The sequence below is a fragment of the Mirounga angustirostris genome, unplaced genomic scaffold (genome assembly GCF_029215605.1).
Source record: "Mirounga angustirostris isolate CCGP_5_RB_7025 unplaced genomic scaffold, mMirAng1.0.hap1 SCAF_3, whole genome shotgun sequence".
Taxonomy (NCBI): domain Eukaryota; kingdom Metazoa; phylum Chordata; class Mammalia; order Carnivora; family Phocidae; genus Mirounga; species Mirounga angustirostris.
In genome coordinates this window covers 151,557,077-151,579,603 of record NW_026991711.1, presented here as the reverse complement: position 1 = coordinate 151,579,603, position 22,527 = coordinate 151,557,077, and positions in this window count along the sequence as shown.

The window sequence follows — 22,527 nt, the reverse complement described above, 5'->3', positions numbered from 1 at the left end:
GTACATTTCTGAGAATAAAGGCAGAAGACATTATTAATAATTATGCTAGGAGGACAGGTACAAATCATAACTATTCTAGGAAAACGACAATACATGGCCACCTTACCAATGAGGAAATTGCCTCAGACAGACTAATTCAAAATGTATTCAATTAACATTTATTGAACAAATTTTGCACTATATATTAGTTAATGGGGATGGCACTCTGATTTTGCAGAATAGGTAACTGTCATATTTGCTTTCAAAGCTTTATCTCTTACTACTATGTATACTACCTACGACTCATAAATAATCTAAATCTCTAAAGCTTTATGTTTTTAAAAACATTTTCACATTCATATACCCTTTGATTTTAAAGGTATACTTATATATTACCTATCCATTTCAACCATTAACTCCTATACTTAAAAAAATGCTTGTAGAAGTTTGATATGCATTTTTATTTTCTACTAGTTTTGTTCTAGTTTGACATTATATATACAAAATTTAATACACCTCTAACTTACTTTGAAACATATTATGAGATAGGATTCTAAGTTTTTTTGGTCCAAATTAATAATGTAATGCGTGAATATGGTTCTGAATAATCCATTACCTGACCAATGATTTATAGCACTTGCTTTTTCACTCTCACAGGTTAAATCTGAGTCTCTAATTTCATTCCACTGATCTCTGCTTAATCCCTTGTTATTAATATACTATCTTATTTACTGAAACTATATAATTATTACTTGGCCCCACCACTCCTTCTCTACTTGCTATTGTTGCCTGTTTATTTTTGCAGATTCAAGTTTGAATCAAGATAATTAAATTCCAAGAAAAAAACAAAAATTGAGAAAAAAGAATTCAGAGAGAAAAAGACAGTATGAGAACCAATGGTAAACACAGAAACTGCTAAGATTTTGCTTAACAACTGACATAACAATTCTATGTTTTGTGTTAAAATACTGAAACAAATTCTAGGTAATTTTAACAAGAAATTGCCTTGGGAGCTCTATGGGTAAAGTTAAATTTGTCTTATTCAGGGGTAGAGAGATGCTAACTAATTTTGTTAAAAAATATTAACAGTCAAGGATATATTTTAGGAGGACTTTCCAAGATGGTGGAGTAGGAGACCGTAGTTCTGTCTGGTCCAAGGAATTCAGCTAGATAGCTATCAGATCAGTCTGAACACATATGAACTCAACTGGATATCTAAGAAAAGAATTGCTGCAATTCTACAAATAGAAAAGCAATCACTTTCTGCAAGGTAGGATGTGCAGAGAAGTGAATCCGAGGTGATATATTGGAAGATAACTGCAGGGGCAGGGAATAAGCCAGCTACTGGAAAGTGATATAGCAGTGGAGTGCAAAATCAAAACTTTTAGAAGTCTGCTCCAGTGAGGGACATCCCTGCCTGAAAGGCACTCATGTGGCAAAGGAGGGTGGAATACTAAGTGGGACAGTGTGGTCTCAGGATTCCGGGGGTCACAGAAAGAATGGGGGTGGCTAAGTGTGGCAGAGTTCCCAGGCATCAGAGTGGGGAAGCCAGCTGCAATCATTGAGCCCAGGAGTGGGCTTTCAGCTTGGTGTTCCCATAAAGTGCAAACCATAGAACAGCTGGGCAACTACTCTCCAAGCAGGGGCAAGAAGCCCTTAACCTACAAAATTATATATATATATATATATATAAGTTTTTCTATCTTTACACTTTTGGGTTGTAGTTTCCTCTAACAAACAGACCAAAATACACCCAGAATCTAGTGTATTGCTCTGTTCTCTTCACCTATCTGATTATATTCTCTCTTTTTAAAGTCTTTTTTGATTTTCATCTTTACAGTTACATTCTATCTTTTTATTGTATTTAATTTTATTTTTGTACACATATAAGTTTTTCTTTCTTTACAATCTTGGGATATAGTTTTCTAGCGAAATGACCAAAATACACACAGTATCCAGTATATTACTCTGTTCACCTAATTATATCTGCCCCCCTCTTTTTTTTTTCAGTTTTGGGTCTCTTCTGATTTGTTTAGTGTATATTTCTCTAGGTCGTTGTTGCTATTTTAGTATTTTGTTCTCACGTTCATCTATTCCACTCTGGAAGAATGACAAGACAGAAAATCTCACCTCAAAAAAGAGGACAAAAGGCAGTACTGACTGCCAGGGACCTAATCAGTATGGATATAAGTAAGATGTCAGAACTAGAGATCAAAATACCAGTTATAAAGATACTAGCTGGGCTTGAAAAAAAGCATACAGGACACTAGAGAATCCCATTCTGAAGAAATAAAAGAACTAAAATCTAATCAAATCGAAATAAAAAGGCTAATAATGAGATGCAATAAAAAACAGAGGCTCTGCTAAGATAAATAAGGCAGAAGAGAGAAATAGTGATATAGAAGACAAAATGATGGAGAATAAAGAAGCTGAGAAAAAGAGAGATAAAAACTACTGGATCACAAGGGCAGAATTTGAGAGATAAGTGATACCATAAAATGTAACAATATTAGAATAATTGGGATCCCAGAAGAAGAGGAGAGGAGCAGAAGGTATATTGGAACAAATTATAATGGAAAACTTCCCTAATCTGGGGAAGGAAACAGGCATTATAGTCCAGGAGTCACAGAGAACCTCCCTCAAAATCAATAAAAATAGGTCAACAGCTCAACATATAATGGTGAAACTTGCAAATCTCAGAGACAAAGAGAAAATCCTGAAAGCAGCTTGGGGCAAGAAGCCCTTAACCTACAAGGGTAGAAACATTAGACTGGCAGCAGATCTATCGACAGAGACCTGGCAGGCCAGGAAAGAATGACATAATACATTCAGGGTGTTAAATGAGAAAAATATGCAGCCAAGAATACTTTATTCAGCAAGGGCATCATTCAAAATAGGACAAATGGAAAACTTCCAGGACAAACAGAAACTAAAAGAATTTGTGATCATTAAACCAGCCCTTCAAAAAATATTAAAAGGGATCCTTTAAGTGAAGAGCCCAAAAGTGGCAAAGACCAGAAAGGAACAGAGACAATACACAGAAACATTGACTTTACAGGTAATACAATGGCACTAAATTTGTATCTTTCAATAGTTACTCTGAATGTAATTGGGCTAAATGACCCAATCAAAAGACAAAGGGTACCAGATTGGATAAAAAAGCGAGACCCATCAATATGCTGTCTGCAAGAGACTCATTTTAGGTCCCAAGACACCTCCAGATTTAACGTGAGGGGCTGGAAAACCATTTATCATGCTAAGGGACATCAAAAGAAATCTGGGGTAGCAATCCTTACACCAGACAAAGTAGATTTTAAACCAAAGACTGTAGTAAGGGAATAAAAGGAACACTGTATCATACTGAAAGGGTCTATCCAAAAAGAAGATCTAACAATTATAAATATTTATGCTCCTAACTTGGGAGCAGCCAATTATATAAACCAATTAACAAAATTACAGAAACACATTGATTATAATACATTACTAGTAGGTGACGTTAACATCCCACTCACAGCAATGGGCAGATCATCTAAGCAAAAGATTAACAAGGAAACAAGGGCTTTGAATGACACATTGGACCAAATGGACTTCACAGATATATACAGAGAATTCCATCCTAAAGCAACAGAATACACATTCTTCTAGAGTGCACATGGAACATTCTCTAGAATAGATCACATACTGGGTCACAAATCAGGTCTTAACCAGACTGGGATTATTCCCTGCATATTTTCAGACCACAGTGCTTTGAAACATTAACTCAATCATAAGAGGAAATTCGGAAGGAACTCAAATACATGGAGGCTAAAGAGCATCCTAATAAAGAATGAATGGGTCAGTCAGGAAATTAAAGCATTTTAAAAATTCATGGAAACAAATGAAAATGAAAACACAACTGTTCAAAACCTTTGGGATGCAGCAAAGGTGGTCCTAAAAGGGAAGTACTTAGCAATACAAGCCTTTTTCAAGAAATAGAAAACTCTCAAATACAGAAGCTCACCTTATACCTAAAAGAGCTGGCGAAAGAACAGCAAATGAAGTCTAACCCAGCAGGAGAAGAGAAATAATAAATATTAGAGCAGAGATCAATGAAATAGAAACCAAAAGAACAGTAGAACAGAACAATGAAACTAGGAGCTGGTTCTTTGAAAGAATTAATAAGATTGATAAACCCCTAGTCTGACTTATCAAAAAGAAAAGAGAAAGGACCCAAATAAATAAAATCATGAAAAAGGAGAGATCACAACCAACACCAAAGAAATACAAACAATTATAAGAACATATTATGAGCAACTATATGCCAACAAATTAGGCAATCTGGAAGAAATGGATGCATTCCCAGAGAATTATAAACTACCAAAACTGAACCAGGAAGAAATAGAAAACCTGAACAGACCCATGACTAGCAAGGAAATTGAAGCAGTAATCAAATATCTCCCAAAAAACAAGAGTTCAGGGCTGGATGGCTTCCCAGGGGGAATTTAAAGAATTAATACCTATTCTTCTGAAGCTTTTTCAAAAAATAGAAATGGAAGGAAATTCTCCAAACTCTTTCTGTGAGGCCAGCATTACCTTGATCCCAAAACCAGACCAAGACCCCACCAAAAAGGAGAATTACAAACCAATATTCCTGATGAACATGGATGGAAAAATTGTCAACAAGATACTAGCCAAAAGGATCCAAACAGTACATTAAAAGAATTACTGAGCATGAACAAGTGGGATTTATTCCTGGGCTGCAAGGGTGGTTCCATATCTGCAAATCAAATACAAAATACACTACATTAATAAAAGAAAGGACAAGAACCATATGATCCTCTCAATAGATGCAGAAAAAGCATTTGACAAAGTACAGCATCCTTTCTTGATTAAAACTCTTCACAGTTTAGGGATAGAGGAAACATACCTCAATAACATAACAGCCATCTCTGAAACGCCCACAGCGAATATCATCCTCAAAGGGGAAAAACTGAGAGCTTTTCCCCTAAGGTCAGGAACATGGCAGGGATGTCCACTATCATCACTGCTATTCCACATAGTACTAGAAGTCCTAGCCTCAGCAATCAGACAACAAAAAGAAATAAAAAGCATCCAAATCAGCAAAGAAGAAGTCAAACTCTCACTCTCTGCAGATGATGATACTCTATGTGGAAAACCCAAAAGACTCTACCCCCAAATTGTTAGAACTCACACAGGAATTTAGCAATGTGGCAGGATATAAAATCAATGCACAGAAATCAGTTGCATTTCTATACACTTAACGAGACAGAAGAAAACGAAATTAAGGAGTTGATCCCATTTACAATTGTGCCCCAAACCATAAGATACCTAGGAATAAACCTAACCAAAGAAGCAAAGGATCTGTACTGAGAAAATTATAGAACACTCATGAAAGAAACTGAGGAAGACACAAAGAAATGGAAAAATGTTCCATGCTCATAGATTAGAAGAACAAATATTGTTAAAATGTCCATGCTACCTAGAGCAATCTATACATTCAATACAATCCCTTTGAAAATACCATCAACTTTTTTCACAGAGCTGGAACAAATAATCCTAAAATTTGTATAGAAACAGAAAATACCCCAAATAGCCACAGGAATGTTGCAAAAGAAAACCAAAGCTGGTGGCATCACAATTCTGGACGTCAAGCTGTATTACCCATTAGCTAACAATATCATATTGTCAAGGAGATGAACAAAACTATATCCCCAATTCTGTTAAAGGACTGGAGGTAGAGAGAAGACATGCTGCCATATGGTTTCAATCTTCTATACAAAACAGGCTGACAATTTAAATCTAGGGTGGTACAGACTCTCTTCTAAAATATTATTTTCCCTTCTCTCCCCATCAAAACACTGATCACCCATATTTAATACAAAGATCTCCCAGCCTCACTGGGTTTCCAAAATCCTGGTAGCCAGGATTACCCTTTAAGAAGGAAATTGAAATATTTTTCCCTTGGGAATAGGACCAGCCCAAAGAAAATATCTGAAATCTGGCCTGGTTCCCCAAAGAAGCAGTCCTCAGATAACCATTTAAGGAAGCCTTCAATAAACAAGCCCTACCCAACTATCTATTTAACGTCTCTTATTCTTAGTGTAAACAGGCAGTCAAGGATCAGAAGACATCTGAGGAAAGCAACTAACATAAAAGACTGAACTGAAAAATTGAAAGAGCAACTTGGAAGGAACAAAGGGATATGAAACCTTCAAAAGAACTCACATTGCCTACTGAGAAAGAAGCACACTCATATATTATTAATGGAAGTGCAAAATGGTACAACCCCTATTGATAAGAGTTTGGCTATATCTAACAAAATTTTAAATGTATTTATCCTTTGACCCAGAGTTCCTATTTCAAGGATCCATCCTGAATATACATCTCTACCAGTAAGAAACAACATATTCACAGTTATTCATTGAGGCATTATTTATAATAACAAAGACCAGAACAACACACATAACCATATTAGGGTACTAGTTGAATAAACTGTAAAATATCCATATAATATTATGCAGCCATAAAAAAGAGTGAGGAAGCTCTCTATGTACTGATTTGGAATGATCTCCAAGATATACTGTTAAATGAAAAAAAAAACAAGATGCAACAACACAAGCTATCTCAAGAAACAAGAAAAAGCTCAAATAAACAACCTAATCTTATACCTAACAGAGCTAGAAAAACAAACAAAAAACAAACAAACAAAGCCCAGAGCTAGTAGAAGGAAGGAAATAATATTAGAACAGAAATAAATAAAACTGGGGTGCCTGGGTGGTTCAGTTGGTTAAGTGTTGACTTGTGATTTTGGTTCAGGTCATGATCTCATGGGTTGTGAGATCAAGCTCCATGGTGGCAGGCTCCACGCCCAGTGGGGAGTCTGCTTGAGAGTCTCTCCCTTTGCCCCCTGCCTTGCATGTGCATGCTTTCTCTCTAAAATAAATAAATAAATACTTTTCAAAAAAAGAAATAAATGAAACAAGACTAAAAAAATAGAAAAGATCAATGAAACCAGAAGTTGGTTCTTTCAAAAGACAAAATTGATAAACCTTTAGCCTGACTCATCAAGAAAAAAGAAAGAGAACTCAAATAAAGAAAATCAGAAATGAAGAAGTAACAACAGACACCACAGAAATAAAGGATTGTAAGAGAATACTACAGAAAATTGCCAACAAATTGGACAATCTGAAATAAATGGATGAATTCCTAGAAACAGAGAATCTTCCAAAACTGAAACAGGAAGAAATAGGAAATTTGAACAGATTTAATACAAGAAATGAAATTGAATTGGTAAAAAACAAAAACAAAAACAAAACCTCTACACAAACAAAAATCCAGGACCAGATGGCTTCACAGGTGAATTCCACTAAAGAGTTAATACCTACTCTTCTCAAACTATTCCAAAAATAGAGGAGGAAGAAAAACTTCCAAATTCATTCTACAAGGCCAGCATTACCTTAATACCAAGACCAGATAAAGTGAATATGAAAAACGAACACTACAGGCTGATATCTCTGATGAACATAGATGCAAAAATCCCCAACAAAATACTAGCAAACTAAATTCAACAATACATTAAAAAAATCATTCACCATAATCAAATTAGATTTATTCCAGGGATGCAAAGGTGGTTCAATATTCACAAATCAATAAATGTGATATGTCACATTAAAGGAAAGGATAAAAACCATATGATCATCTAAATAGAGGCAGAAAAAACATCTGACAAAATACAATATCCATTCATGATAAAAACCCTCAATAAAGTGGGTTTAGAGGGAAACATACCTCAACATAATAAAGGTCATATATGAAAAACCCACAGCTAACATCATACTCAATGGGGAAAAACTGAAAGCATTTCCTCTAAGATCAAAAACAAAATATGAATGTCCACTCTCACAACTTTTATTCAACTTAGTACTGGAAGTTGTAGCTGCAGCAATCAGACAAGAAAAAGAAATGAAAAGAATCCATATTGATAGTGAATAAATAAAACAGTTATTATTTGCAGATGACATGATATTATACATAGAAAATCCTAACGACCATCAAGAAACTATTAGAACTAATCAATGAATTCAATAAATTCATAGGATACAAAATTAATATACAGAATTTTGTTGCATTTCTATACACTAATAATGAAGTAGCAGAAAGAGAAATTAAGAAAACAATCCCATCTGCAACTGCACCAAAAAGAAAAAAATATCTAGGAGTAACTTAACCAAGCCAGGACTTTGAAAACTATAACACATTAATGAAAGAAATTAGAGATGACACAAATTGAACAATAATCGACACTCATAGATTGGAAGAATATTGTTAAAATGTTCACACTACCCAAAGCAATCTATAGTCAATGCAATGCCCATCAAAATACCAACATTTTTCATGGAATTAGTACAAATAACACTAATATTTGTATGGAACCACAAAAGACCGTGAATACCCAAAGCAATCTTGAGAAAGAGCAAAACTGAAGGTATCACAATCCCAGATTTCAAGATATACTACAAAGCTGTAGTAATCAAAACAATATAGTACTGTAATAAAAACAGACACATAGATCAAAGGAACAGAATAGAGAGCCCAGAAATAAATACATAAATATATGGTCAATTAGTCTATGACAAAGGAGGCAAGACTACACAATGGAGAAAAGGCAATCTCTTCAATAAATGGTGTTGGGAAAACTGGACAGCTACATACAAAAGAATGAAACCGGACCATTTTCTTAAACCACACAGGGAAATAAACTCAAAATGGATCTAAATGTGAGACTTGAAGCCATAAAACTCCTAGAAGAAAACACAAGCATTAGTAGTCTCTTCGACATAGGCCTTTGCAACATTTTCTAGATATATCTCCTCAGGCAAGGGAAACAAGAGCAAGAATAAACCATTGGGACTACACCAAAATGAAAAGCTTTTGCATAGCAAAAGAAACTATCAACAAATGAAAAGGCAATTTACTAAATGGGAGAAGATACTTACAAATGATATATCTGATAAAAGGTTAATATCAAAAAATACAAAGAACTTTTATAACTTAATATCAAAAATACAAATAATCCAATTGAAATGGGCAGAGGACCTAAATAGATATTTTTCCAAAGAAGACATACAGATGGCCAATAGACACATGAAAAGATGCTCAATATCACTAATCATCAGGGAAATGCAAATCAGGACCACAATGACATTATTACCTTATACCTGTCAGAATGACTCGAATCAAAAAGACAAGCAGTAAGTGTTGGTGAGGAACCCTTGTATGCCATCAGTGGGAATGTAAATTGGTGGAGCCACTGTAGAAAACAGTATGGAGGTTCCTCAAAAAATTAAAAATTGAAGTACCATATAATCTAGTAATTCCACTATTAAGTATTTACCCAAAGAAAACAAAAAGACTAATTCAAAAAGATATATACATCCCTATGTTTACTGCAGCATTATTTACAATAGCCAAGGACGCAAGCAACCCAAGTATCCACTGATAGATGAATGGATAATGAAGATGTGGTATACACACACACACACACACACACACACACACACTGGAATATTACTCAGCCATAAAAAAATGAGATCTTACTATTTATGACAATGTGGATGAACCTAGAGAGTATTATACTAGGTGAAATAAGTAAAATAAAGACAGACAAATACCATATGATTTTACTTATATGAGGAATCTAAAAAACAAAACAAATGGACAAAAAAACAAACAAATAACAACAAAAACACTCTTTTAAAGACAGAGAACAAACTAGTGGTTGCCAGAGGGGAGCTGGGTAGGGGAATGGGTGAAATGGATAAAGGGGATTAAGAGGTATGAACTTCCAGTTATAAGTCATGGAGACGAAAAATACAGCATGCAAAATATAGTCAAAATTATTATAATAACATCGTATTGGTAACAGCTGATGACTACCCTTACCATGGTAAGCAATGAATTATTGAGTCAATAAGTTGTACAATGGGGTATCTGGGTGGTTCCAGTCAGTTAAGTGTCTCACTCTTGATCTCAGTTCAGGTCTTTAGATCAGGGTCATGAGTTCAAGCCCCACATTTGGCTCCACACTGGGCATATATTTTATGTTAATTATACTTCAATAAAAAAAAGCAAGGTACAGAACAGTGAATAAAACATGCTACCTTTTATCTCAGAGAATAGAGATAAATTACATATATGTATCTATACTGAATGTATAGATGCCTTCGGCTCAGGTCATGATCCTAGGGTCCTGGGATCGAGTCCCTCATCGGGCTCCCTGCTTGGTAGGAGGCCTGCTTCTCCCTCTCCCACTCCCCCCGCTTGTGTTTCTGCTCTTGCTATCTCTCTCTCTGTCAAATAAATAAATAAAATCTTAAAAAAAATTAAATACAAGTAAATCCTGAAAATGAAAACAAACTGAAGCAAAAAAAACAAATCAAAACAAACAAAAAAAACATAACCTATATTACAAAACCATTAGTAAGAGGCTTATCAAACATTCTTAGAATACGGACTTCGAGATATAGCTAAAACATGTGAAAAAAAATCTTAAATTTCCATCAGTACTTTCACAGTTAGCAATTAACTTTGCTATCGAATTTTAAAAGCTGTTTTACATATATTGTAAAATAAAATAAAATAACATTTTAATGTCATAAGAACCCAGATTGTTAGGATAAGAAAAACAATTTTAAGTATAAAAACAAAGCAGGAAAGGAAAAAACCTGAAATATTTTAGTTGAGTTAGAAATATATATTTGAATTCAGTTTTTTAAAAAATGGCATGTGTGGTGCATGTATATGTGTGTGTGTATCTCCATCCATCCTAGCTGCAGGCACTGAGAAAGCCCAGGATTATTAATACCATCCCAAGAAAGAGTGAGTACACCTAAAATACCTGCCATTGATTTCTATATGCTATTCTGACAAAAAGGAGCCAGGAAAAATGGCTGATTTTCAGGGACGAGGAAAGTACAAGATGAGCCTGGGGCATCATATAAGTGAAAAGACAGTGATATGCTCAAAGACTATAAAAGGATAAGTCAAAAGGACACAAAATCAGCTTGAAAGAACTCTTAATGGACAGATTTGGAACAATTTTAGTGTTAAAAGAGTATATGTAGTTGACTGTAAGATACTGAATTAATAAACATTCAAGAATCCATAGTAACAGTCAAAAGGAAAGGAAAAAAAATCTTTTGCCACCATATCACATCACTTACACAGTGAAAATTGGTAAATGTTCAAGAATTAGACATTCAACCTTTTTTTTTACTCTAGTTGATGAGGGAGAGCTCTACTTCATAGAAGAAACAAGTGAGCTCATAAATATAAAAAGAACAATCCAATTAGAAATTGCCATTCTGTAACCGCCAGTGTAATAACTGACTTAGGAATATTTGCACAATTAGCAGGGCACCTGGGTGGCTCAGTTGGTTGAGCGTCAGGCTCCTGATGTTGGATCAGGCCGTGATCTCAAGGTCGTGGGATCGAGCCCCAGGTTGGACTCTGAACTCAGTCCAAGTCTTACTTGAAATTCTCTCTCACACTCCCTCTGCCCCTCCCCCACTCATGGGCTCTCTCTAAAAATAAATAAGTAAGTAAGTAAGTAAGTAAGTAAGTAAATTCTTAAAAAAAAAAGGGAATATTTGCACAATACCAAAGTATGTTCCCACAGATTACTTGCTAATTGCAAAGGGAAAGCACATCTTTACAATGAAGAGGTCAAGTAGTCACCACCTTCACCAAATGATCAAACTTAGCATCATGGATAGTGGAACAACCTGATATTACACCCTTCCATTATTATGTAAGATGAAATACCCAGTTATCACCTATGAAGTATTCTTGCCAAAATGATTTAACCTGAATCTAATACAAATTGAGTTTAGAAATACAAAGCATAGCACAAGTAAAAAAACCAAGAGAAAACAATCAGACAAATCCTTCTTCAAGACAACTTTCTTGGTCTCTTCAAAAGGACAGAGCTATTTAAAAAAATGAGAGAAGTGTTCAATATGAAATGAGACTAATAGATACAATAGCCAAATGCAATGATTAAATCTGGTTGTATCTGAATTTTATTTATTTTTAAAAGATATATTCATCTATTTGAGAGAGAGCATGTATGATCAGAGACAGGGGCAGAGGGAGAGAATCTTCAAGCAGACTCCCTGCTGAGCATGGAGCCGGATGTAGGGCTTGTTCCTATGACCCATGAGATCATGACCTGAGCCGAAATAAAAAACCAGATGCTCAACCGACTGAGCCACCCAGGTACCCCTGTATTTGAATTAAAAACAAAAAACAAAAAACAAAAAAACCAAAAAAACAGCTCTAGAAGACATTTTTGGACTGGGAAAATCTGAGTATGGATAGATATTGGGTGATTTAAGGGATTAAAAATTTCTTACATATGATACTTGTTGGGGTTAATTAGAGCAATAAGTCATCCATAATACCTGGCTTGTTAAAATGTAACACAGAGGCCATTGGGGGCAATGGAAGGTTTCAGAGAAGGGTGTGGGTCCCTGGAATGCCAAGGCCTGCTGATCACTCTGCTGTAGGAATGCCGCAGGGAGTTGCCTTCCCTGAAGCTTTCTTAGCCCAAACAGCCGCCCTGTGATCTAAGAGATGTATGCACTGTCCCTTAGGCTATGTTTAGCAGATTAGCATATCATGTCTTTCCCATAAACAGACCATCCTAGTTCCAGTAAGACCTCTTGTCACACATCACGTGCTTGAGAAACAGTGATGATAAGGCTTTGTAGTTATCCTGAAGGACCAATAAAAGCAGAGAGCAGGGGCGCCTGGGTGGCTCAGTTGGTTAAGCGACTGCCTTCGGCTCAGGTCATGATCCTGGAGTCCCGGGATCGAGTCCCGCATCGGGCTCCCTGCTCAGAGGGGAGTCTGCTTCTCCCTCTGACCCTCCCCCCTCTCATGTGCTCTCTCTCATTCTCTCTCTTTCAAATAAATAAATAAATCTTTAAAAAAAAAAAAGCAGAGAGCAAAGAAGGGCTAAGGATCTTTGTCTCTGAGCTATGACTCCCTTGCCTTCTCCTCTCTTTCACAGAAAAGTCTGCAGTAATCTTTCATCCGGCAGTACAGGATTGGTGGCCATTCCCGGCAGACACTAGTTTTATTTTTGAAGAAGAGTATTTCTATGAAATGCATTCTTTCAGGAGATATATCCTGAAGTACTTAGAGGTCAAATATCATGATGATTACATCTTTCAAATAGTTAAGAAAAAAATACAAATGTGAATAAATATGGCAAATGTTAACTGTAAATCTAGAAGGTGAGTATAGGTAATCACAGTACTGTTCTTTCAGCTTTTCTGTATGTTTAAAAATGTTCATAATAAATTATTTGAAAAAATACAGAATATGAGCAGTTGATATTAATGGATTAGCACAAATGTTTTTAAAAGTTGGAAAATGAAGTTGAGGAAATTTAGAAAATAGAGCATAAAGGCAAAAAGATAGAAATTATTCATATATATGTATATATATATACATGTATATGTAGGTGTGTGCATATCTATCTATATATACATAAATCTAAGAAGAGTTTCATAAAACAAATTTAAGAGAACACACACAGGAAGAAACCAACTAAAAAATAACACAAGAAAATATCTCAGAACTAAAGAACATAAATTTAAAATTAAAAAGGCTCATGGAGTGCTCAGCACAGTGATAAAATCAAATCCTCACCAAGACACATTATCATGAAATTCCAGAATAGTTAGGATAAAAAGGTCCTACAAGTTTCAAGAGAGAATGAACTAGTCAGATTAAAACAAAAAAAAATCAAATGGCTTTATACAGCACTACCAGAAGCTAAGACAAAAAAAGAGTAGTGCCTTTAAAGTTCTCTAAGAAATTTCTTCCACACTAGAATTTTATATCCTGCTGAGTATAAGCAATCAGATATAAGTGATTTCAGGCACTCGAGGTCTCCAAAACTCTAATTCTCATGTACCATTTCTTTTTTTTAAAAAAAGATTTTATTTATTTATTTGAGAGAAAGAGTGAAAGAGCATGAGAGGGGAGAGGGTCAGAGGGAGAAGCAGACTCCCCGCTGAGCAGGAAGCCCGATGTGGGGACTCGATCCCGGACTCCAGGATCATAACCTGAGCCGAAGGCAGTCGCTTAACCAACTGAGCCACCCAGGTGCCCCTTCATGTACCATTTCTCAAGAAAGTACTGGAGCATGTGCCTCACTAAAATAAGGTAAAAAACAGAAAAGAGAGACACTGGTATTCAGGAGACTGGATTCAACTCAAGAGAGATGTAAAATGAATCCCCAGATGATGGTAGATCCCTGTATGGCTGTGTATGAGGCAGGAGAATGACCAATTCAGAGTAGAGCAGGTCAGAAGCCTCCAGTGAAGTCACTTTAAGAAAACAAAAATGATAGACTACATAATGTGTGTAAATGTACGCAGATGCAATTTAGACAACTGGGCAGGTTTCGTGGATAAACGAATGACAGATGTAAAACCCCCAAAGGAAAAAACCACATAGAGAATATATTCATATTTGATCTTGGAATACGAAAAGGTTCTTTACAAAAACCTGTTATTCATTAAAGTTAAATTCTACAAGTAATAATATTTGCTCTATATAGAAAAAAAAAAAAAAAAACTATAGAAAAGTATACGGGAGAAAATTAAACCCACCTAAAATTCTATTACTTAGAGAAAATACTCATTCATTAAACAAATAATTATTCAACGCTTACTCTATGTCCTGCCCTATTTTAGTATCTGGGATTCAGCAATGACTAAAATAAATTCTTGTTTTCATAAAGTTTACATTTTAGTGAGTAGAGACAAACCATTAAACATAGATTAGGTCAGTGGTAAAAAGGAAAAAAAGTAGGATAAGTAGGACAGAGTAATAAATAAAAAGGGAGGGATGGGCTACGTTTTATAGAGTGACTAGGGAAGTCATTGCTGATAAAAGAATATTCCGGAAGAAAGTTTAGTGGAGTCAATAAACAATGTAAATACCTGGAGAAAGCATTCTAGGGAAAAAAAAAAAAAAGCAACTGGAAAGACCCTGAGAAGAAGATCATGACTGACACTTTAAAGGAACATCCAAGGAGCCAGTGTGGCTAGAGGAATGAAACATGGAATCAGATATAGAATGTTAAAGCCAGAGAGAAATGGAAGTTGGGGGATGGGAGGCATTCATAATGTAAAACTTTGTAGGGCATAGTAAGGACTCTGGATTTTACTCTGACAAAGCTGTTGGAAATTATACATAGAGAAATGAATTAATTGGTGTAGTTAAAGGATTGCTCTGGCTCCTATGTGGAGAAGAGATTATAAGCAAGCAAAACTGGAATTAAGAGATCAGTTAATCAGTTTTGTTTTTTTTAAAAAATAATTCCAGTTAGCTAACATACAGTGTTACATTAGTTTCAGGTATACAAGTAATTCAACAATTCCATATATCACCCAGGGCTCATCACAACAAGAGCACTCCTTAATCCCCATCAACTATTTAAACCCATCCTCATGGCCTCCTGCCCTCTGGTAACCATCAGAGGTTACCATAATTAAGAGTCTGTTTCTTGTCTTTTTTTCCCTTTGCTTGTTTTGTTTCTTAAATTCCACATGAGTGAAATCATATGGTATTTGTCTTTCTTTGACTGACTTATTTTGCCTAGCATTATACTCTCTAGCTCCATCCATGTCTTTGCAAATGGAAAGATTTCATTCTTTTTTAAGGCTGAGTAATATTCCATTGTATATACACACCACTTCTTTAGCCGTTCATCAACTGATGGATACCTGGGCTGCTTCCTTATCTTGGCTATTGTAAATAATAATGCTATAAACATAGGGGTGCATTGTATCCCTTTGAATTAGTGTTTTTGTATTCTTTGGGTAAATACCTAGTAGTGGAATTATTGGATTATATGGTATTTCTATTTTTAATTTTTTGAGGAACCACCATACTATTTTCCACAGTGGCTGTACCAGTTTGCATTCCCAAACAGTGTGGGAATGTTCCTTTTTCTCCATATCCTTACCAACACCTGTTGTTTCTTGTGTTGATTTCAGCCATTCTGACAAGTGTCAGGTGAAATCTGATGGTTGTTTTTACATTTCCCTGATGGTAAGTGATGATGAATATCTTTTCATTTGTCAGTTGGCCATCTGTATGTCTTCTTTGGAGAAGTGTCTATTAATGTATTCTGCCCATTTTTTATGGGATTATTGGGGGTTTTTTGGTGTTGGGTCATATAAGTTCTTTATATATTTTGGATACTAACTTCTTATAGGATATGTCTTCTCCCATACAGTAGGTTCTCTTTTAGGTTTGTTGTTTCCTTTGCTGTGCAGAAAGATTTTTACTGTGTTGTAGTCTAAATAGTTTATTTTTGCTTTTGTTTCCCTTGCCTCAGGAGACATACCTAGAAAGATGTTGTTATAGCTGATGTCAGACAAATTACAGCCTGTTTCTAGGACTTTTACGGTTTCAGGTCTCACATTTAGGTCCTTAATCCATTGTAAGTTTATTTTTGTGTGTGGTGTAACAAAATGGTCCAGTTTCATTCTTTTGCATGTAGCTGTCCAGTTTTCCCGACACCATTTGTTGGAGACTGTCTTTTTCCCATTGGATAGTCTTGCCTCCTTGTCAAAGATTAATTGACCATGTAATCATGGGTTTCTTTCTGGGCTTCATATTCTGTTCCATTAACGTATGTGACTATTTTTGTGCAATTACCATTTTGATTACTACAGCTTTGTAATATAACCTGAAGTCCAGAATTGTGATTGCCTCCAGCTTTGCTTTTCTTTTTCAAGATTGTTTTGGCTATTCGGGGAGTTCTGTGGTTCCATACAAATTTTAGAATTGTTTGTTCTAGTTCTGTGAAAAATGCCGTTGGTATTTTGATAGGGATTGTATTAAATGTGTGCATTGCTTTGGGTATAGAATAGACATTTTAACAATATTTGTTCTTCCAATCCATGAGCATGGAATGTCTTTCCATTTCTTTGTGCCATCTTCAGTTTTTTTCATCAATGCTTTATAGTCTTCAGTTGGTTAGGTTTATTCCTAGGTATCTTATTATTTTTGGTGCAACTATAAATGTGATTGTTTTCTTAATTTCTCTTTCTGCTGCTTCATTATTGGTGCATAGAAATGTAACAGATGGGGCACCTGGGTGGCTCAGTCAACTGAGTGTCTGACTCTTGGTTTTGGCTCAGGTCATGATCTCAGGGTTGTGAGACTGAGCCCAGTGTTGAGTCTGCTTGAGATTCTTTCCCCCTCTGCTCCTGCCCTTGCCCATGCTCTAAAAATAAATAAATAGAAATCTTAAAAGAAAATGCAACAGATTTCTATACATTGATTTTGTATCCTGTGACTTTACTGAATTTGTTTTTCAGCTCTAGTAGTTTTTTTTGGTGGTCTTTTGGTTAAAGACCAAAAGTTAAAATTTTACTTCTTTAACAACCTGGATGGCTTTTATTTCTTTTTGTTGTCTGATTGCTGTGGCTAGGACTTCTAGTACTATGTTGAATAAAAGTGGTGAGAATGGACATCCTTATCTTGTTCCTGACATTAGGGGAAAAGCTGTTTTTCCCCATTAAGGATGTTAGCAGTAAGTTTTTCATATATGGCCTTATATTGAGGTATATTTCCTCTAAACCTACTTTATTGAGGGTTTTTATCATGAATTGATGTTGTACTTTGTCAAATGCATCTACTGAAATGATCATATGGTTCTCATCCTTTCTCTTATTGATGTGATGTATCACACGGATTGATTTGAGAATACTGAACCACCCTTACTACCCCGGAATAAATCCCATTTGATCCTGGTGAATGATTTTTTTAATGTATCATTGGATCTGGTTTGCTAGCATTTTGTTGAGGATTTTTACATCAATATTCATCAGGGATACTGGCCTGTAATTTTTTTGTGTGTGTGTAGTGTCTTTATCTGGTTTGGTATCAGGTAATGCTGGCCTCATAGAATGAATTTGGAAATTATCTTTCCTTTTCTATTTTTTTTCCAATAGCTTGAGAAGAATAAATATTAACTCTTCCTTAAATGTTTCGTAGAATTTGCCCATGAAGTCATCTGGTGCTGGACTTTACGTGTGTTGGGAGTTTTTCAGTACTGATTCATTTTCTTTGCTGGTTATGTCTGTTCAAATTTTCTATTTTTGCCTGTTTCAGTTTTTCATAGTTTATATGTTTCTAGAAATTTATCCATTTCTTCTAGGTTGTCCAGTTTGTTGGCATATAGTTTTTCATAATATTCTCTTATAATTGTATTTGTTATTTAGGCATTATTTCCCCTCTCTCATTTGTGATTTTATTTATTTGGGTCCTTTCTCTTCTTTTCTTGATAAGTCTGGGTAGAACTGACCAATTTTATTGAATTTTTCAAAGAATCAGCCAGTGGTTTCATTGATCTGTTCTATTGTTTTTGTAGTTTCTATGTCATTTATTTCTGCTCTAATCTTTATTATTTCCTTCCTCCTGCTGGTTTGGGTTCTGTTTTTTTCTTTTCCTGGCTCCTTTAGGTGGAAGGTTAGGTTGTTTGAGATTTTTCTTGCTTTTAGGTTTGTATTGATATAAACTTCCCTCTTAGAACCACTTTTGCTGCATCCCAATGGTTTTGGCCCATTGTGTTTTCATTTTCATTTGTTTCCATGTACTTTTTTTTCCTGGTTGACCCATTCACTGTTTACTAGAATATTATTTAACCTCCATGTATTTGAGGTCTTCCCATATTTTGGTTGTAGTTGACTTCTAGTTTCAGTGTTGTGGTCAGAAAAGATGTGTGATATGACTTCGAACTTCTTGAATTTGTTGAGGCTTGTTTTGTGGGCTAATATGAGATCTATTCTGGAGACTATTCCATGTACACTTGGAAAATAATGTAAATTCTGCTGTTTTAGGATGGAATGTTCTGAATCTATTTGTTAAATCCATCTGTTCCTGTATGTCATTCAAAGCCATTCTTTCCTTGTTGATTTTCTGTTTAGACGATCTCTCCATTGATGTAAGTGGGGTGTTAAAATCCCCTACAATTATTGCATTATTATCGATTAGTTCCTTTATATTTGTTATTATTTTTTGTATTTGGGTGCTCTTATAGGAAGCTTTTTTAATAACCTTGGTGAAAGATCACAGCAGCTATTAAGACTTTAGTGTAATTCCTTCTAGTCTTTTCCTGTGCATTTTTAGTGTATGTATAATTAATGTAATTGGGATTAAAATATGTGTACAGTTCAGTACCATGCTTATATGTAAAGTTAAAATCTTTCATGTAATTTAAAATTCTCATAAAAGGTAACAATTCTGTATCTAACAAATATTTTTCTTGGTTTCTTATATCCTTAAATTTAAGTGTTAAATGATATATAGAAACTTTGAATAAAAAATTTGAGAAAATTATAATTGAAATAATCAAAAATAAAGAAATGTTTAAACAAATCATCTTTATATGCTGAAATACTGTGCAGCTATTAAAAACAATACCTAAAAATTATTTTTAACATATGAAATAATGCTTATATAATGGAAAGTACAAAAAACGGTAAGATTATATATACCAAATATTCTCATCTATATAAAATATATATCTAAAGCACTGGAAGGAAATATATACAAATATTATTTCTGGATGGTGAGATTATGGGTATTTTTCTGTTGTATTTTGCATTCTTCAAATTTTCTATAGTGAATTGGAATTAATTTCATAATTTAAAAAAGTTTTATGTTGTCAAAAATTAAGAAACACATAGAATTGACAGATATAAATTCAAACGTCTTATATGATACTAATCAGCTGTTTCTCAGATTAAATTCTCTCTTAAATATCCATTTTCTCACTTTGAAAATGAGGATAATAGTTTCATCCTCAAAGAATGACTCTGAAGAATATATATGTGAGTGCTCTCAACTCAGCATAATTCCTAACATATTCAATGCTTGATAAATGTTTAAACAAATAGGAAAATCTGATGGTCTGAGAATTCATATTTCAAGTAAAATGCAAACTCTCTCATGAAGACCTGATTTAAAACAAGTGAAAAATGTCATTTTTTCTTTCACTCTGTTAACTCTTACCTGCAATCCAATTCAAACTGAAGAAAAATAGATCACTCTAAAATTAATATAAAAGGCAAACCAAATTTCTACCTTCCCTCTTTGGGGCATCTGTCTGCCTAAAGTCCTCCCTAATATTGGAAAGAAATTTTCAAATTTTGCTGCAAAAAACTCTCTTCCTAAAGTTGAATGTAAATGCTGGAGAGGAATTATTTAAGCACTCATTTGTTCAAGCAGATGCTGACTGAAAAGAGATTAAAGCTCAATTTCCCACAGCTGATGAGAGCTTGGAAATTCATATATGGTACTGACTCAATTTAACAGATAATTATCAACTGATCATAGATTGGGATGGAAACATTTTTAACATAATAAATATGTAAAATTTTTTAAAATTATTTTTTAATTTTTTAAAAAAGATTTTATTTATTTATTTGACAGAGAGAGACACAGCGAGAGAGGGAACACAAGCAGGGGGAGTGGGAGAGGGAGAAGCAGGCTTCCCGTGGAGCAGGGAGCCCAATGTGGGGCTCGATCCCAGGACCCTGGGATCATGACCTGAGCCGAAGGTAGACACTTAACGACTGAGCCACCCAGGTGCCCCAATATATAAAATTTTAATAGTGGCCAAGGATTCAAGGTAACTGTAGACATTGAAGACAAAAGATAAGAATTTCCTTTCACTAGAGGAATCTAAAATTACCTTATCTGCTACAGATTTTTTCCCATAATGATGAGTTTCAGATTTTATTATGAGTGGGCAGGCAGGGGAGTTATGAATGTCACTCTTGTGCCAACTCCGTAATCATTGCTATATACTTTAATCATTCAGCCCCTGACTGAGGTAAATGTCATTTTCACGCTTTTAAAATAAAATAATAAAGTTCAAAATATTTCTCTAAGCAGCTTCATACAAATGGAAACCTGAGACACCATGTACTTGCAACTAAACCATTGGCTTTTTAGGAAATACAACTGCAGGTGTCCCTAGCTTCAAAAGACTAAAACTCCAGATTTAGAGGCCAAATAAATTATGAAATTACTGTATTACACAGTGTATCTTACTCTTATCAAACACTATCAAATTTTCTTTTAGGTGGAAACTTCACTCCTGAGTTTAAGTTATTATCTCTTAAGAGATAATTAACAAAGAATCCTTTTTATTTAAGGTATTTGAACAAGGAAAAGGAAAGAAAATACATGTTGCCAAGATGTGCAGGAAAACTGAATCTTCCCTTCCCTATTGACTAAATTCAAACAAAAATTGGGGGTCATGAAAAAAAGATAGCAAAAGTTGAACACTGAAGTAGGAGTTTTTCATGGTTGACCAAAAAAGGATAATTCTGATACCTATTACTCATAGATAGTGTTTATGTCCTATACATGTTTACCTTAATAGCATATTTATAAGCACTCATGCAATACTTTTAATAGTGACAGTACATACCAGTTGACATATTGAATCCAAAGCTTTAAGGAAAAAATAAAAAAGAAAAGCTCTATGAGAAATTTCTAACTATGCAACTATCATATAGAAAATATTTCAGATTTTGCATTTTTTAAAAAAGACTTTTTAGAAGAGAAAAGCAGGAATTACCAAGAATTTCCTGGTGATTTTCTGAATTCTTCATTTGTAATTATACCAAACTTCTTAATTCTCATATTAAGCCTCTGAAAATGAATAAAATATTTTATAAGCTTAAGAAACTGTAGTAACATTGGAAATAAAACATAACTAAAGATTACAACATACCTAGTAATAATTCTCAGGAAAAAACAACAGATAAAGTAATTAAGAACAATTTTTAGAACCTCAGATATCTATATAATCTGTGGAGAATAAATAGTAAAGAAAGATAAGATTTTGGGCGCCTGGGTGGCTCAGTCATTAAGCGTCTGCCTTCGGCTCAGGTCATGATCCCAGAGTCCTGGGATCCAGCTGCGCATCGGGCTCCCTGCTCCGTGGGAAGCCTGCTTCTCCCTCCCCCACTCCCCCTGCTTGTGTTCCCTCTCTCGCTGTGTCTCTGTCAAATAAATAAAAATCTTTAAAAAAAAATTAAAAAAAAAAGAAAAAGATTTTAAGAGACGAAGATAAATATAATCTCCTAGGCTTCAAAGAAACATGAAAGATGGAAATTTGCCTTACCAGATATTAAAATTTCTTACATATCAATAATTATAAAAAGTTTGGTTCTGATCACAAAATAGAATCAACAATGCTAATAACAAAACTTAACAATAATAATTCATTTATTGGGCATATACTATGAATCAATGTGTTAAGTGGTATATATGTTTTACTTATGTTTATATTTGATTTAATGACTCCTATTTAGCTCTTGCAAAAAATTTATCATCTCCATTTTAGAGAAAAAGAAAAGTGCAGAGGTTAAGGGCACAGAGCTAATATACTTGAATGCATAATAGTTTAGCATATGATCAAGGCACCATTTCAAGGTAAAC